Source organism: Physeter macrocephalus, chromosome 3 (genome assembly GCF_002837175.3).
Source record: "Physeter macrocephalus isolate SW-GA chromosome 3, ASM283717v5, whole genome shotgun sequence".
NCBI classification, from domain to species: domain Eukaryota; kingdom Metazoa; phylum Chordata; class Mammalia; order Artiodactyla; family Physeteridae; genus Physeter; species Physeter macrocephalus.
The window spans coordinates 11,139,452-11,157,590 of NC_041216.1; the positions used below are offsets into that span (position 1 = coordinate 11,139,452).

Genomic DNA, 18,139 nt, shown 5'->3' on the forward strand with positions numbered 1-18,139 from the left:
AATAGGGAAAAATTTTTAAGGTTGATCAGTTGAACTGTGGCCTCTGTACTAGATTTTAAGGGGCAGAGATTGGTTAAAAACTCTGCTTTGGGAGAAAGGAAATTTAGAGGACAACTCCAGAGTTTTCTTGCTTTTGTTAGTAGTCTGCTGGCGCTAGGTGTTATCAATATCCACCATAGATTGACAGCTGGTGGGAGATATTCTAGATAGCCAGGCAGAATTCAGTGGATAAATTCTTTCTGACTCTATTATTTGTACCCCCCCCCTTTTTTTCCACTTGGTAACGTTGTCTTCTAGTCGTATCCTGACATGTCTATCCTTCTTAATCTCTGGTAGCTGTGAGTTAATCCTTACACTTTATAATTAATAAATACTATGTTAAACTGGGAGGGAACCCAAGTATTCCCATACTGAGAATCTCCTCATTCCCTGGAGATCTTTTTCTGTTGTCCCTGCTCTTTGACTCTGTTAGACCATGCGTCTCTTTTCTTTCTGGGTAGATTGCTTAGATTCCTCAGCATTTGGGCCAGTGGCATTTAGTTAACATGCGTTAAAGCTGAGTAATCAATGCTTTCATGTTTTTCAATGTTTTCTGTTTCACTTGTACTCTTGGAGCCTTTTTCATTATATTTGGAGTTCACAGAGACTTAAAACGTTACATACTTGCTCAAAAGGATCATCAGCAGGTTTTCTTTGACTATAACTTTAAGAATGATTTTCTAGTGTTAAGGATTAGATTCCAGTGTAAAAAAAAAAAGTATTTATTCTCTAATACTGTGTGGTACTAGATTGTATGTGCCTCCGAGATGGCACCTTGCAGCAGTTTATGATATATCTTTACCTTGTTTTGTTTCAAAAGGTTTTTGTTGTGGAATTAGGAGAAAAATTTATAGGATAGGTGGTAATGAGATGCAGTAATGGGAAAATAGGGGTAAGTTAGGAAGATGAAAGGGGTAAATGTAGAATTTAGAAATACATACCAGAGTGGTGGGTTATCGAATCTGCTCTGGGTGTGGCCAAAGAAAAGAGGGAAATGGGATGAATCATGAGATTCTTAGTAAGAGAAAAACACAGTAGTTCTCAGGAAGAGGTGTGTTTCAGATTTCAGTTTGGATGTGCTGGAAAATGCTTTGTAAATCATAAAGTGATATGATATTGTTTTTCATCACACCCCTCTGTACTTGCATACGAGACACACATCTTTTGTGCATGTGTCCATTTTCTTTCGGGCAACAGCATTTGCTTAATATTTTCTACAGGCTGAGCCTCAGTACAGAATTACGCTTCTGGGTATTGTGGAAAAACTTAAAAAAAAAATGTTCTAGCCCTTGCTTAGAATCTATTCACTCTTGGGAAAATGACTTAACACTCATAGAGGAACACAGGACTGACAGTTAACACAATGCCAAGAGAGTACTAAGTGCTGAGGATAGGGTAAGAGTTTTTGTTGTTGTTGTTGAGGGATTTCTTCCCTAATTTTTACATTCACTTTCTGTATCTTCTAGATGTAATAAGGAGATGTAAATGGGAGTGTGGCTTCAGCTCAGTAGAATGCTCTGGCATTTTGCTCCCTGCTGCGAATATTGTGAGAAGTGGTGGTCAGTGATTGGCAGTAGGTTGGGTGAATTTAATATTTGGAAACTTGATTGAAGAACTCGGGCTGTAGGGTGTACATGGCATTGGTGGTAAAACCTGCAGTTGAAGAGGAGTGTTCCTCATGTTTTTTTCATGTAATATTTTTTGAGTATTGTTTTTAAATTGCGTGTTAATAGTTTCAGAAGATTTAGCATATGTGGATTTGTCTATTTATTGCCTTTAGTAAATGCTCTTTTATGGTTAAAATACCTTTCTTAGTGTTTTCATGAATCTCATTAGGAAAACTCTTTAAAAGGTTTGTGGAAATTGGGGGCCCTAAAGATTTTTTTAAAGCATTTCCTGTTTAATTCTTTATTTTTATTTTATTTTATTCTTATTAATTTATTTTTGGCTGCGTTTGGTCTTCGTTGCTGCATGCAGGCTTTCTCTAGTTGTGGTGAACAGGGGCTACTCTTCGCTGGGGTGCGTGGGCTTTTCATTGCGGTGGCTTTTCTTGTTGCAGAGCATGGGCTCTGGGTGCGCGGGCTTCAGTAGTTGTGGCACGTGGGCTCAAGAGCGCAGGCTCAGTAGTTGTGGCGCACGGGCTTAGGTGCTCCATGGCATGTGGGATCTTCCAGGACCAGGGCTCGAACCCGTGTCCCCTGCATTGGCAGGAGGATTCTTAACCACTGCGCCTCCAGGGAAGTCCCTAAAGATTTTTTATAGCTGCTTTATTGATATATAATTCATCCACTTAAAGTGTACAATTCATTGATTTTTAGTATATTCGCAGAGTTGTGCAGCCATCACCACAATCAATTTTAGAAAATTTTCATTATTCCTCACAGTCTGTACCAGTAGCAGTCACTCTCCAGCGTTAGGTAATCACCAGTCTCCTTTCTGTGTCTGTGCATTTGTCTCTTCTGGGCATTTCGTATAAATGGAATCATACAGTATGTGGTCCTTTGTGACTGGCTTCTTTCGCTTAACCGTGTTTTAAAGGTTCGTCTGTCTTGTAGCATGGATCAGTACCTCATTCCTTTTTATTTCTGAATAATAGTCTGTTTTATAGATACATAGCACATTTTATTTATCCATTTATCAGTTGATGGACCTTTGGGTGGTTTCTATGTTTTGGCTATTGTGAACATTTGTGTACAAGTTTTTGTCTTGACATATACTTTCATTTCTTTTGGGTACCTAAAGATTTTTAAAGGTACATAAGTCTAATATACAGACACAGAAATAATGGAAATTTCTTCACTGATGCCGGTGCTTTTTAGAAATAGAGTTTGGAGGTTACTTTATCTACAGCTTTACACCATGGATTGGAATTTTTCCAAGTGACAAGTTTTACTGGGGCTAATGGCAACTTTCTTCTTTATCTATGAAGAATGTGTTTTCAGGTTAACAGCATAAATAAACTTGTTTACAACCCCGGGAAGAGGAATGCTTACATTATAAAGTACAGGTGTTTTCAGGGAGCTCTGTTCTTTAGATGTCATGAATATACAGTTAATTGATCTGCTAATGACAAATAATTTTTCTCTATTAAAGAAAGTTTCCCCAAGGACTTTAACAAGGGAATGGTTCATTAACTTAATCCTAGTTATCATATGTGTTTAAAAGCACCGTATCTGCTGTTAAGTAAAAAATAATCTTTAATTTGCTAAGAATTTATTGATTCAGATTGTTCTTTTTTCCCCCAATTGGCCAAATTAGGGAGCTACTGCTTATTTAGGTCAGAAGCCTAGTAAAATACAAAACAATGAAATTAATATATTGTTCTTTCTCCAGAGAAACTTACAGTTTCATGAAGGGAGGAAGGAATTATAAAGAAAGTTGTTTCAAAATGAGGATTTCAGTGAGTGTCTGTATTGAAATGACTGCTAAGATGGGGCTGTCGTGTGTTTGGGTGGCAGAAACAAATCAGGTGAGAATAATTTTATAGATACAGTTCCTTTATTTATTAACTTATTATCTAGAAAATAGGTTGTAAGCTCTGTGTATCCATTAAGAGTGATGTACGTGGAAAAAGGACTGTGAGGAAATATGGCAAAATATTACTTTTATTTATGTGGGTGGGGAGATTATAGGTAATTTTGTTTCTTCTTGTACATTTTGAATTTTTACAAATTTCAAACCCTGAATTTTTTTTTTTTTTTTTTTTTTGTTTTTGTTTATGGCTGTGCTGTGTGACTTGCGGGATCTTAGTTAACTAGGGACCAAACTTGGGCCCACCGCAGTGAAAGTGCCTGGTGCTAACCACTGAACTGCCAGAGAACTTAAACCCAGAAATTTTTATATGTTAAAAAAAGAAAAAAGACAAATTTTATACCTTCTAGTAAGAGTTTGGTTTACTGTATTGAATGAAAGCGAATTGGTGAATTGATACATTTCCAGTGGAATTTTGGTGTTGGAAAAGATCTTAGGGGCTTCCCTGGTGTGCACTGGTTAAGAATCCGCCTGCCTATAAAGGGGACACGGGTTCGAGCCCTGGTCCGGGAAGATCCCACATGCTGCAGAGCAGCTACGCCCCGTGCACCACAACTACTGAGCCTGTGCTCTAGAGCCCGCGAGCCACAACTCCTGAGCCCGCATGCCGCAACTACTGAAGCCCGCGTGCCTAGAGCCTGTGCCCCGCAGCAAGAGAAGCCACCGCAATGAGAAGCCCACGCACTGCTGCAGAGTAGCCCCTGCTCGCCACACTAGAGAAAGCTCACGCGCAGCAATGAAGACCCAACACAGCCATAAATGAATGAATGAAAGAAAAAGATCTTAGAAATCATTTAACTCTTTTTCCAGTGCAGTGGTTTCCTTTACATTAATTATCTCTGTTTTAATTAAAAGAATGTTAGTGAGTGTGTTGAACTGAGGTTGTTAGGATGGGTTGAGTGTATCTAATGAGATCTAGAGGTACTTTTATTTTAGTATTGAGTACGTTTCTGCATCTATAAGTTTTATGGACATGTACTCCGTAAGCTGTGTGCCTGAACTGATCTAGTCTTTTTATATATGATTTGAACCGCCAGTAACTCTCTGTTGTTTTTTATTATTTCCATTTTATGGATGGGGAAATGCAGGGTCAGAAGAATGAGATGCCGTGTTTTAAGGTGATTAGCTCATGCTGTTTCCACAAGACCAATCTGTTTGGAGACCCTACTGTTGATCATGGAGTAGTCAGCTTATCCATAACACACACACTGGCCTCTTTTACACATTTTCACACATTTTAAACCATACTTGTTGCCCATATATTTATAATTTAGGGACACCAGTAAAAGTTTAGTTTGCACATCTAATAATAGGAGCCCAGTGCTTGATGCATAATAGATGCTCAGTAAATGGCATGTTCAAACAGATGACCTTCAAAACTGAACTCATTAGTTTCATTCCCTATATCCTATTTCTGTGTGTGGCATCTCCATTGCAGGCAACCCAGGAATCTTAGATTCCTGCCTCCTGCCTCAAACAGTTCCAAGGTTATATCCGTATTGCTTTATTTGATAGGCTCATATTTCTTGCTTGGACATTTACCGTAGTCTTCTGACTTTTTTTGCACCCTCCCTCTTTTCTTCCTTCTGGCTGTTTTCTGTGTTGCTGCCAAATTGTTATTTCTGAAGACACGAATCTGCTTATGTCTCATCTTTGCTTAAATTTTGTTTTTGGCTTTTCGGTTGCTTTTAAGATAATTAACTTTCAATCTCCTCAGCATAGTGTAGTGTACACACTTCGTGTTCTGAGATAGCTTACCTCTCCAGTCTTTACTGGCACTCCACTTCAGCTTTACTGAAGTATCCTAATGTTTTGAACACACATGCTATTTTTATAGTTTGTGCAATTCCTCAACGTAGTTGTGCTATTTTCATTTATGTAGTTTTCTCTACTTGGAATCTCCTTCCTTCCTCATCTACTTAGCCACTTTCTTCATCTTCAACTAAAGTATCTTTATCTCTGATAAACCTTCCTCTTTAGTTACCTCTTTTTGTATAGGTTGGGTGTCCTCTTTTGGTGCTACCATCATTTGGTACTCATCTTATTGAAGCATTCGGCTCCCAGTATTGGAGCTGAATATTTACTTTTTCCTTCACCATTGGGTGCTAGTAATCTGTTTCAAAACAGATTCTTGGGCTTAAGTCCAGACCTACTGAATCAAAATATCCAGTGATGAGGTGGAGTTTATGTATTTTTTAAAAACAACTCCTTGGTTATCCTCATATCCACCTTGGTTAAGAACTGCTGTGATGGTTCTTCTTATAGAATCTTTCAGCCTTAACATCTCTAGCCCCTGGCAAATAGTATGTACGTATAAATGATGAATGAATACATTATGTCATCAGGGCTTATTGAAGAGACTGAGTAGAGTATTTTATTTTGAAGAGTCATTTTGAATTGTTAAGGTGTAAGATGTAACAGAATGTAGGGTCTTGGGCCTGAAGATAAGGAGCCAGTAAGCATTTACTGGAGAGTTGTATTAAGGAATTTTTAAAGTAATTCCTATCAACTCTGCTTTTATGCTTTTTTTGGTGGGCGGTGGGTATAGGGAGAGGAGAGTTCTTGAAACCATATCAGAGCTAGGCAAACAGAAGCGGCCATAGGAACAAGGTTTACTTTCCTTAATTTGTAAAACACTGAAACTTTGTTCATAGTCACATCACATATTGGGAAACTGCCATATTATTTCAACCTAATACATTTTCAAAGTTCATTCCTTTTCTCAGAAGGGAATATTATCTACTAGGATAGTTCAAGAAGGATAGTATCCTAATGAAGATAGAATGAAGATTGTAATTTACTCCTATATTGTCAATGGTTAACTGCTCTTAAGAATAGTGACTCATTTTTCCTGTTTGAAGCTTTTTAACAGTTGCTGTCTGGGTTTAAGGTTTCCGTTGGGACATAGTATAAAGTACAGTATGAATATTATATTGCAAAATTTTTGTTCTATATTTTGGTTATGGATTTTGTTCTAAAGTAAAACAGCTTTATTGAGATATAATTCACACACCATACAGTTCACCCATTTAAAATGTACTGATCAGTGGTTTTCAGTGTATTCAGTGTTGTGCAGTCATCACCACAATCAAAGGGAACGTTTTTCATCACCCCCAAAAGAAAACCTGTACCCGTTACTAGTCACTTTCCACTTCCGTCATTAGCCCCCCATCCCTAGGCAATCAATAATCTACTTAAAAAAAAAACTTTATTTATTTATTTATTGGCTGTGCTGGGTCTTTGTTGTGGTGCGCGGGTTCTTCTTTGTGTGGCGTGTGCGCTTACTTGTCCCGCGGCATGTGGGATCTTAGTTCCCTGACCAGGGATCGAGCCTGAGTCCCCTGCATTGGAAGGTGGATTGTTAACCACTGGACTGTCAGGGAAGTCCCCAATAATCTACTTTCTGTCTAAAACGTAAACTTTTTGATAGTACATGATTGTTCTAAAAAATGTCAATAATTTGTTTTTTAGAGTTAACTATTTTTAACAGTTTGGTTCATTTCCTTCCAGACTTTTTCGGTGCATATATAAACAGATCTATGAATGCATTGTAGTTTTAAACTAAATGGGATAATTCGCTCTCTCTCTAAATATATTACATGCGTACGTAGCCCAGGCACACACACGCTGCATGGTAGTCTTTTCCTCCCTAATACATTGCGGTCATCCTTTTAGGTCAGTAAATATCTCTATATTTTTTTTAAGGGCCATAGTATATGGAAGTACAATAATTTTACTGATTTATCCCAGTTTGATGGACTTTTAGGTTGTTTTCAGCTTTTTTTTTTTTTTTTTTTTTTTTTTTTTTTGCGGTACGTGGGCCTCTCTGCGCCACCAGGGAAGCCCTGTTTTCAGCTTTTGACATTCTAAACAATGCTGTAGTAAACAATACTGCAGTTATATTTTTGTATTAGAATATATTCGGAGAAGTGAAAGTGACAGATCAAACAAAAGAATGTGTTTAAAATTTTGATACATATTTCCACATTGTTTTCCAGATAGATTGTAGCAATTTAAAGTTCCACCAACACCTTATGTGTATTCTTTGACCACTTTTTTCTGTAATATTTTCCTAGATTTACAAAACTTTTTATATGTCTTTTAACTGTGTTTATTGTACCTTGTGATTTCTTTATCTTTATGCTCTTAGGTCATCCCTTACCCAATCTCCTGCGTTTCTTGTAATATTTTTATAGTTCTAGTTTTATATTTTCATCTTTAATTAATCTGGAGTTTATTTCTATGTATTTTGTAGGCAGGAAGTAATGATGTAATTTTACTTTTCCTCAGATAGGTAGCTACTGATCCTAGCACTATTTATTGATTTGAAAGACCTTGTTTATAATAAATTAAGTCTCCCCATATATGGATCTGTTTTGACTCATTTGTTTTATTGATATGTTTATTTCTGCTCTAGGGTTAGAAGTTTTCATTTTTTTAAAAAAATAATCTTTATTGAGGTATAATTGACATAAGAAAATGCACCCATTTTAAATGAATAATTTAAGTTTTGAAATATCAAAGTATTCACCTGTGAAACCATCACTACAATCAAGATAATGACAGTTCCCATCTTCTGCAAGTTTTTTTTTTTTTTTTTTTTTTTTTTTTTTTTTTTGCGGTACGCGGGCCTCTCACTGTTGTGGCCTCTCCTGTTGCGGAGCACAGGCTCCGGACGTGCTGGCTCAGCGGCCATGACTCACGGGCCTAGCCGTTGCGCGGCATGTGGGATCTTCCCAGACTGGGGCACGAACCTGTGTCCCCTGCATCGGCAGGCGGACTCTCAGCCACTGTGCCACCAGGGAAGCCCTTCTGCAGGTTTTGTTGGCCCTTTGTAATTCCTCCCAGCAGCAACCACTGATCTGCTTTTTGCCTAGGTCTAGACTTTTTTTGTATTTTAATGGTATTTGGAATGACATTAAAGCAATTTTTGTTATTTCTAGAATCACAGGCATGCCCCATCCCCCAGGGTTTTGACTTGCAGTTCCATTTGCTTGAGTGCTCCTGTCTCAGTTGTCTATGAAAGTTGCTCCTTTTCTAGTCCTTTGCTTAAATGTTACCTTCTCAGCGAGGCTTTCTGTGAACATTATTTTAATTGCAACTCTGTCTCCCTTCCCTGATTTAATTTTCTTAATAGCCTTCATTGGCCATTTTGTAATTTGCTGTCCCTACTTTCCAAACTGTTTACGGTGAGGATTTATTGTTTTTAGAGTTCAAAATTTCCTAAAAGCCATTATTTTATTTTATTTTTTTTTTGCGGTACGCGGGCCTCTCACTGCTGTGGCCTCTCCCGTTGCGGAGCACAGGCTCCGGACGCGCAGGGTAAGCGGCCATGGCTCACGGGCCCAGCCGCCTCCGCAGCATGTGGGATCCTCCTGGACCGGGGCACGAACCCGTGTCCCCTGCATCGGCAGGCGGACTCTCAACCACTGCGCCACCAGGGAAGCCCGCCCGCCCTATTATTTTTAATGTAGGAAATTAAAACATGTGTTCTGATTTTTTTTTTTTTTTTGCGGTATGCGGGCCTCTCACTGTTGTGGCCTCTCACGTTGCGGAGCGCAGGCTCCGGACGCGCAGGCTCAGCAGCCATGGCTCAGGGGCCTAGCCGCTCCGCGGCATGTGGGATCTTCCCGGACGCAGGCTCAGCGGCCATGGCTCACGGGCCTAGCCGCTCCGTGGCATGTGGGACACGAACTCGTGTCCCCTGCATCGTCAGGGGGACTCTCAACCACTGCGCCACCAGGGAAGCCTGTGTTTTGATTTTTTAAAATCCAATTTCAAACATTATTCTATAGCACCCACAGTCTCCAAGTTTAAAACCTAATAAATTTTGTTATACCTGAAGTCCCTCTCAACCCCCAGAGGGAAAACTTCCATGCTTCATGATCTCACAGTAATGCAAACAACAGGGTTAGAAACTAAAGATAGTAGCTGTTCTCAAAAAAGAGCAAATGAAGGTTCACTGTTTGCATAACATTAGGGTGGAATTCTGTAAAGAATTAAACAAACCACACAAAATACATACCAGTGTATGTAATATTAAAAGTTTATTAAGCTCTGCCTCCTCCCTTGTATTTTGTCTCAGTTAAGAATCACTGATATCTTGATTAGTACATCTTTAGCTTTTTTTTTTTAATTCAGAAGAGATAGAATTCTATTAAAATATTTTCCCCCACAGATATAGTTTTGGATTTATGTATTATGTTCTCTCTCAGGCTCATGAATTCCAGAATGAGCTATTTGATGTGTTTGGTAGCTGCCCTCTTTAATTATGTTGCAGTGATTTATCTGGATAGACTTACTCATTGAGAATTCCTATTCCCTTACATACTACAAACAATAGAATGTTGAAACAAAGGAGGAGTGAGGGTTAGCTTCAAGGCTGCTGAATGGAGGAAGACATTTACTAGGTTCCCTGGCAGAAAATCTTTTAGATGAGGGAGCTCCTATCTCCTATGCCAACTATTTATATTGTAACTGTAACAATGAACTGTTCAAACTTGAGAAATGTTAGATTGATAATATAGATCCCTTTGTTACCACACTAGAGTTTATTCCCCTTACATCTAGAAATATATCAACTACCTTTGCAGATATGTTAAAACAAAACAAGAGTCATTTCTATTGGTGATGAATATAATTTTGTTTCTTAATATTGTAAGTGAACTAAGGACTCTTTCCATGGCCTAATTCTGTTCTCTGTATCCTAATAAACAGTGATTTAAAAATCAAATAAAATGTTTTTGCCCTCCATTAAAAATAATGACTTGTAGGTATTTTTGAATTCTAAAAATCAGTAAATGCTCATTGTAAACATTTTGGAAAGTATAGATAATTATAAAATTATAAAAATAAAAATACCCTAGAAACAAACCAAAACCCAACCAACCCCCAACTATAATTCAACCTTCAGAATCTGTTAGTTTACCTTTTGTAACATGTCCATCTAGTGTTTTTATTCAAAACTTAAAAAAAAGTAAATCATCTCATCTCTAATAACAAGGATAGTAATTTCTTGAGCTGTGCTTTTTTAAAAGTTTGATGGGCAGTATGAGTTTTTACTAATCATTTCTCTGTTTTGGTTAACCATTAGCGAGAGGTTAGAACTAAATTTATGGCTAATTTATAATAAGTATATAGGACTTAATTGCATACAGTTTATAAAGTAGGCTCTTTTCATTCTCCCTTTGCCTTAATTTTCTCACTAGTGGAAGTTATTTGATTTTCTAAGTCACTCGAAATCTTTTGTAAAAACAATTGAGATAAAATAAAAACATTTCTGTGATTATAGTTTTCTATCTTTTTTTTTGGGGTGGTCTAACATATCAAAATTTTTTTTATGATATATTATTTCCATAAATTTAAGGTTATACCACAGTCTACTCTATGTAGTGGCCTCATTCTTTTCGGTAATAATGTCTTAATATTGATCATTTAGGTTTCTAATTTTTACTAATGTTGGTGGTGTTGTAATGAACATTTTTGTTTATCAATACTTGTAGTTTAGATTATTTTCTTCACCTCTGTTCTTAGAATGGGAATAATACTGTTAATCTTTATAATGCTATTCTGCCTCTTGTGTAATTATCTTTTCCCTCATTTTTAAGATATAATTTTGCATACAGTGAAAGTCACTATTGTTTTAGCATACACTTCTGTAGATTTTGCCAAATGCGTATGTTCTTGTAATCACCACAGTCGAGATGTAAAAGTTTTTTTTTTTTTTTTTAACCAAAGTTTTTTCTTAAATGTGCAGTGGGTTCCAAGACAACACTTGATTCTAGCTGTAGGTGGCAAAGATGTGATGGCAGGGAATCCAGATGTTTAAACAGGAATGGAATTAAGTATCATCATTGCCTCAGGCACAAGGAACATTACTTTTTGTCAGGCTTCTTAATTCCACCTATGGCCAGGAGGCCTTTCCCGAGGCCTTCCCTTGCTCCTCCTTCTGTTTCTGTTTGAAGCCTTATCTTTCTTGTCCATCTCCTTGGCTTGCTTCTTGGGCTGCTTCAGGGGCTTCTTGCCACCTTTGCGGCCCGACGTGGCACCTGCTGTGCCTTCCCCAGACCCTGCCACCGGATGCCGAGATACAAAAGTTTTCACGCTTCCCCAGATTCTCTGGAGCCCCTTCATAGTCAGCTCTTACCTCCATTCCCAGCAACTGGTAACCACTAATCCGTTTTTTGTCCCTATAGTTTTGCCTTTTCCAAGATGTCATATATGTACTGTAAGTGTATGTAGCTTTTGAATCTGGTTTCTTTCACTTAGCATACTACATTTGAGAATCCATGTCATATATAACAATAAATGGATCCTTTTAATTAGTATCCCATTAAATAGTTGTATGACAGTTTATCCATTTTGTGTGCTTAATTTAAATTCTCTTGGTTGGCTGGAGTGCTTGATACAGTCATTGCTTGAAAGGTGACGTGTGGGTTGCGTATTTTATTACTTCTTTTGTATATTGTGTTCTTATAGCCTTTATACATGAAAGACAATTGTGTCAGGACATAAAAATCTTTGGGCCATTGACGGTAGATCTCATTTTATTGTCTTTGACGGGTAGTGTTTTAGAGAACCAAGGGTAAGTTCTATTTTTTTAGAATTCTCCAAATTTAGGGTAGTTTGGTCAGGATGTGATTTTTGTGTGCTATGTGGGTGAGAGCTGCATAGTTTTGTAGCTTGAGAAAGGTTCCTTTGGTTATATATTTGATTATTTTAGTTTTCGTGCTTGGGAACCATCATTTTAAGTTGTATCTTCATTGTTTCTTCATAGCAGTAGTCTTTCTTTAAATTAAAATTTTGACTTAGTTATTTGTTGATTCCTGCAGTTGTAAGAAAGAATACAGAGAGATCCTTTGTATACTTTCCTCTTTTTCCCCATTTTACAGTATAACCTTTGCAGGTAACATTGTGTAGTATAGCATCACAGCTAGGTTATTGACGTTGTTAAAACCCATCGAGTCCTATTCACCTCTCTCCAGTTTTACTTGTACTCATTTGGGTCTGTGTGTGTGTGTGTGTGTGTGTGTGTATGAAGTTCAGTATAATTTTACCATCTGTATAGGTTCATATACTTACCACCACAAAGTACTGAATAGTTCCAAAACAGCAAGGGACCCTTGAGTAGCCCTTTTTACACACCCCCTTTCCGTTTGCAGGGGTTCGGGGGGGCCTCCCCCCAACCACTAATCTGTCCTATTCTCCATTTCTACAATTTTGTCATTTCAAAGAAGTCATATAAATGGAGTCATACCATACATATAGCCTTTGGTGGGGACTGGCCTTTTTTGCTGTGCATACTTTCCTGGAGTCTCATCCAAGTTGTTGACTGTGGTAGGCCATTCCTTTTTATTGCTGCATAGTGTGCATGGTGCAGATGCACCATAGTTTGTTTAACCTGTTGAAGGACATCTGGGCTGATTCCAGTTTTTAGTTATTATAAATGAAGCTGCTGTGAACATTCATGTGCAGGTTTTTGTGTGAACATCAGATAAAAGCCCAGGAGTCCAGTTGCTAGGTAATAATGGTAGTTGCATGTCTAGTTTCTAAAGAAACTGCCGAGTTGTTTTCTGGACCAGTAATGTTTGAATAATACAATTTTTCTGTGCGCTCAACGGCATTTGGTGGTATTACTGTTTTTTATTTTAGCCATTCTGATACATACGTAATGATAGATCATTGTGGTTTTAATCTGTATTTCCCTGATGGCTAATGGTGTTCAACATCTTCTCATGTGAGCAACTATCTTTATTTTTTAATATGGTTTTTAATACTTGTCTTAGTTTTATTGGGTTGGCCAAAAAGTGCCTTCGGTTTTTAAGTAGAAATGAAAGACACATTTTTCATTTTCACCAAGAACTTTATCAAACAACGTATTCACCCTTTTGTTCCACTACCTTCTGCCATTTTTCAGGCAACTTGATAATTCCATCTTCCCACAACTTTTTATCTTTTTGAGCAAAGAACTGTTCCAGGTGCCTTTCACAGTCTTCCAGGGAGTTGAATTTTTTTCCATTAAGAGGATTTTGTAAAGACCTAAATAAATGGAAATCAGAGGTGAAATGTCTGGTGAATACAGCGGATGAATCAGAACTTCCCAGCCAAGCTGTAACAGTTTTTGCCTGGTCATCAAAGAAACATGCGGTCTTGCGTTATCCTGATGGAAGATTATGCGTTTTCTGTTGACTAATTCTGGATGCTTTTCGTCGAGTGCTGCTTTCAATTGGTCTAATTGGGAGCAGTACTTGTTGGAATTAATCGTTTGGTTTTCTGGAAGGATCTCATAATAGAGGACTCGCTTCCAATCCCACCATATGCACAACATCACTGTCTTTGGATGAAGACCGGCCTTTGGTGTGGTTGGTGGTGGTTCATTTTGCTTGCCCCACGATCTCTTCCGTTCCGCATTATTGTACAGTATCCACTTTTCATTGCCCGTCACAATTTGTTTTAAAAACAGAACGTTTTCGTTATGTTTCAGTAGAGAATTGCATGCGGAAATGTGGTCAAGAAGGTTTCTTTCGCTTAACTTATGTGGAACCCAAAGATCAAAGCGATTCATACAACCAAGGTGGTGCAAATGATTTTCAACGCTTGATTTGGATATCTTGAGTATGTCGGCTATTTCCCGAGTGGTATAACGTTGATTGTTCTCAGTTAATGTTTCGTTTTGATCGCTATCAACTTCAACTGGTCTACCTGACGGTGGAGCATGGTCCAGCAAGAAATCTCCAGCACAAAACTTTGCAAACCACTTTTAAAAATTAATTCATTAATTAATTAAATTTTGGCTGCGTTGGGTCTTTGTTGCTACGTGCAGGCTTTCTCTAGTTGTGGCTAGTGGGGGTTACTCTTCGTTGCGGTGCGTGGGCTTCTCATTGTGGTGGCTTCTCTTGTTGCAGAGCACGGGCTCTAGGCACACGGGTTTCAGTAGTTGTGGCCCACGGGCGCAGTAGTTGTGGCTCGCGGGCTCTAGAGTGCAGGCTCAGTAGTTGTGGCACCTGGGTTTAGTTGCTCCGCGGACTGTGGGATCTTCCCGGATGAGGGCTTGAACCCGTGTTCCCTGTATTGGCAGGTGGATTCTTAACCACTGCACCACCAGGGAAGCCCCTCAAACCACTTAAAAAAATTTATTTGGCTGTGTTGGGTCTTAGTTGCAGCATGCAGGATCTTTGTTGCAGCATGTGGGATCTTTCATTGAGGTGCGTGCGGGCTCCAGAGTGCACGGGCTCGGTAGTTGTGGCTTGCAGGTTTGGTAGTTGTGGTTCTCGGGCTTAGTTGCCTTGTGGCATGTGGGATCTTAGTTCCCCAACCAGGGATCGAACCCGAGTCCCCTGCATTGGAAGGTGGATTCTTAACCACTGGACCACCAGGGAAATCCTGCAAACAACTTTTGACACTTTCGATCAGTCACAGCACCTTCTCCATACACTGCATGATCTTTTTTTGCGTTCCAGTTGCGTTTTTACCTTTCTTGAAATAACAAAGCATAGTATGCCGAAAATGTTGCTCTTTTCTTCCATCTTCAGTATGAAAATGGCTACACAAAAATTCACCAATTTTGATAAGTCTTTTTTTAAATGCACGCTGATATGACAGCTGTCGCATACAATCTAACAAAATTGTTTCGAATGAAGTTAAAGACAACTAAGTGCTACTGGAGCCATCTTACAGAAAAACCGAATGAACCTTTTGGCCAACCCAATATGTGATCTTAATTATTAATAAAAGTGCTAAATTCTGTTTGATATGTTTCCCTATGTTCCCTTTATCCAATAACATTTGTGGAAGCTCCATTTATAAGTTTGATAAGAGATCTTTGCTTAGTTTTTGGATCAGTGTTAACTTAGCACACATTCACTTGTAAACATTTTAGGAATGGCTTATTTTTAAACCAGGTTTGGCAAACTATGGCCTCCCTGCCAAATCTAGCTTGCTGCCTGTTTATGTATGGCTCTTGAGCTAAGAATGGTTTTTACATTTTTAAATGTGTAGTTGAAAATAAAAACAAAGAATACCTGACAAAGACCCTGTGTAGCCTGCAAAGCCTGTATTATTTATTTATTTAAAAATATTTATTTATTTATTTGGCTGCATCAGATCTTAGTTGTGGCATGCGGAATCGTCATTGCAGCATGCAGGATCTTTCGTTGTAGCATGCAGGCTCACTAGTTGTGGTGCATGGGCTCAATAGTTGTGGCACGGGTTTAGTTGCCCCATGGCCTGTGGGATCTTAGTTCCCCGACCAGGGATCGAATGTGCATCCCCTACATTGGAAGGTGTATTCTTAACCACTGGACCACCAGGGAAGTCCCAGCCTGTATTATTTGTTATTTGACATGTTACAGAAAGTGTTTGCCATCTCCTATTTTTATTTATTAAAAATTTATTTTATTTTATTTTTATTTTTTAAAATTTATTTATTTTTATTTATTTATTATTTTTGGCTGTGTTTGGTCTTTGTTGCTGCGCGCAGGCTTTCTCTAGTTGCGGGGAACTGGGGCTGCTCTTTGTTGCGGTGCGTGGGCTTCTCTTGTTGCTAAGCATGGGCTCTAGAGCGCGGGCTTCAGTAGATGCAGCGCGTGGGCTCAGTAGTTGTGGCTTGTGGGCTCTAGAGCGCAGGCTCAGTAGTTGAGGTGCACGGGCTTAGTTGCTCTGAGGCATGTGGGATCTTCCCAGAGCAGTGCTCGAACCCGTGTCCCCTGCATTGGCAGGCATTCTTAGCCACTGCGTCACCAGGGAAGCCCCTCCTATTTTTAAATAACAGCTTTATTAAGATATTATTCACATACCATAAAGTTCACGCTTAAGTTTACAATTTGGTGGTTTTTAGTGTTTTTATAGTGCTACGCAACCATCATGCTTTCTAACACTAGAACATTTTTAGCACTCCCAAAAGAAACCCTGTACTCATTGTCAATTTCCCTGCTTCCTAAAGTCCCTGGCAAACAAAAACCTATTCTTGTCTCTCTACATTTGTTTGTTTTGGATATTTCATATAAATGAAATCATATAATATGTGGCCTTTTGTGTCTGGCTTCTTTCACTTAGCATGTTTTTAAGGTTCATGCACAATTGTAGCATGTATCAGTACTTCGTTCCCTTTTTTTTTTTTGGGGCCGCGCATGGCAGCTTGCAGGATCTTAGTTCCCCACCAAGGGATTAAACTGGTTAAGAATCTTCCTTCTAATACAGGGGACACGAGTTCGATCCCTGGCTGGGGAACTAAGATCCCACATGCCGCAGGGCAACTAAGCCCGCGAGCCACAACTACTGAGCCCAAACACCCTGGAGCCTGATCCCTGGTTGGGGAACTAAGATCCCACATGCCGCAGGGCAACTAAGCCCGCGAGCCACAACTACTGAGCCCAAACACCCTGGAGCCTGTGCACCACAACTAGAGAAGAGAAAACACGTACTCCACAATTAGAGAAGCCCGTATACCACAACGAAGAGCCCATGCGCCGCAACAAAAATATCCCACATGCCTCAACGAAGATCCTGTATGCCACAACTAAGACCCGATGCAGCCAAATAAATAAATAAAGTAAAATAAAAATTTATTTTTAAAAAAGTGGTTTGAAAAAGTTTAAATACAGCAGGAATTATTAAATACAGCATATATTCATTTACAGAATTTTATGTAGCTATTTAAAACATTTTTTAAAGTCTTAGAGAATACGTTTATGTGTAAGGATTCTATAATAGGCCACAAATCTACATACATAAAATGATATGTATATATTTCCATATAGAGACATACACAAAATAAGACTGGAAGGTAATATACTCAAATGTTAACCTAAAACTTCATCAGTAGTTTCTACGTTTTCTATAATGCCAATGAAAAAAAATCAGAAAGAAGCTTCTGAAAATAAATTTAACATTTATGAAGGCTTTAATATATTATTACCTTTCAAACCAATAATCCTCTTCTAGAAATGTCTTAATCAACTAAAATAAAGAATAAGCTTTATAAGCAAAGGTGCTTATTGTGCACTTTAAAAAATATTTTGCTATTTTTTTCTTATTTTTTAATTTTTTTGGCCATGCGGCATGTAGGATCTTAGTTCCCCAACCAGGGTTCAAACCTGCGCCCCCTGCATTGGAAGCGCAGCATCTTAACCACTGGACCACCAGGGAAGTCCCCCAAACCACTTTTCACATCACAGTGCCATGATGAAGATCTTTGATGACAAATCTTTGCCCATATTTCTGGTTATTTGCTTAGGCTAAATTCCTAGAAGTAGAATTACTGGATCAAAAGGCATGAATGTTTATAAAACTTGATGCATATTGTCAAATTTCTTTCTTGAAAAGCTCGAAAAAGCATGACAAATGTGTTCTTTTAAGCAAGATAAGAATCATTTTAAAGAAGCTGGCTGTGGAAGTCCTATTTCTGCTATTTTGTCACTCCTAAGACAGAGTAATTTCTCACATTACAAATATTTGTATGTAATGCCTGTCATGTTTTTAATACTGTGGGGTTTACTTATAGGGAGATGAGACAAACTACCATGGCACAATTGCTAAAGTGCAGTTTTGCTACTTAGTAGATGTTATTTCA

At 38.5% G+C, this 18,139-nt stretch overlaps 1 protein-coding gene across 17 annotated transcripts in view; it reads left to right on the forward strand.

Moving 5' to 3' along the window:
- The window catches only part of PUM1 (pumilio RNA binding family member 1), a 128,130-nt gene that overhangs the window by 8,766 nt on the left and 101,225 nt on the right, over nucleotides 1-18,139 (forward strand). The window lies entirely within an intron of this gene.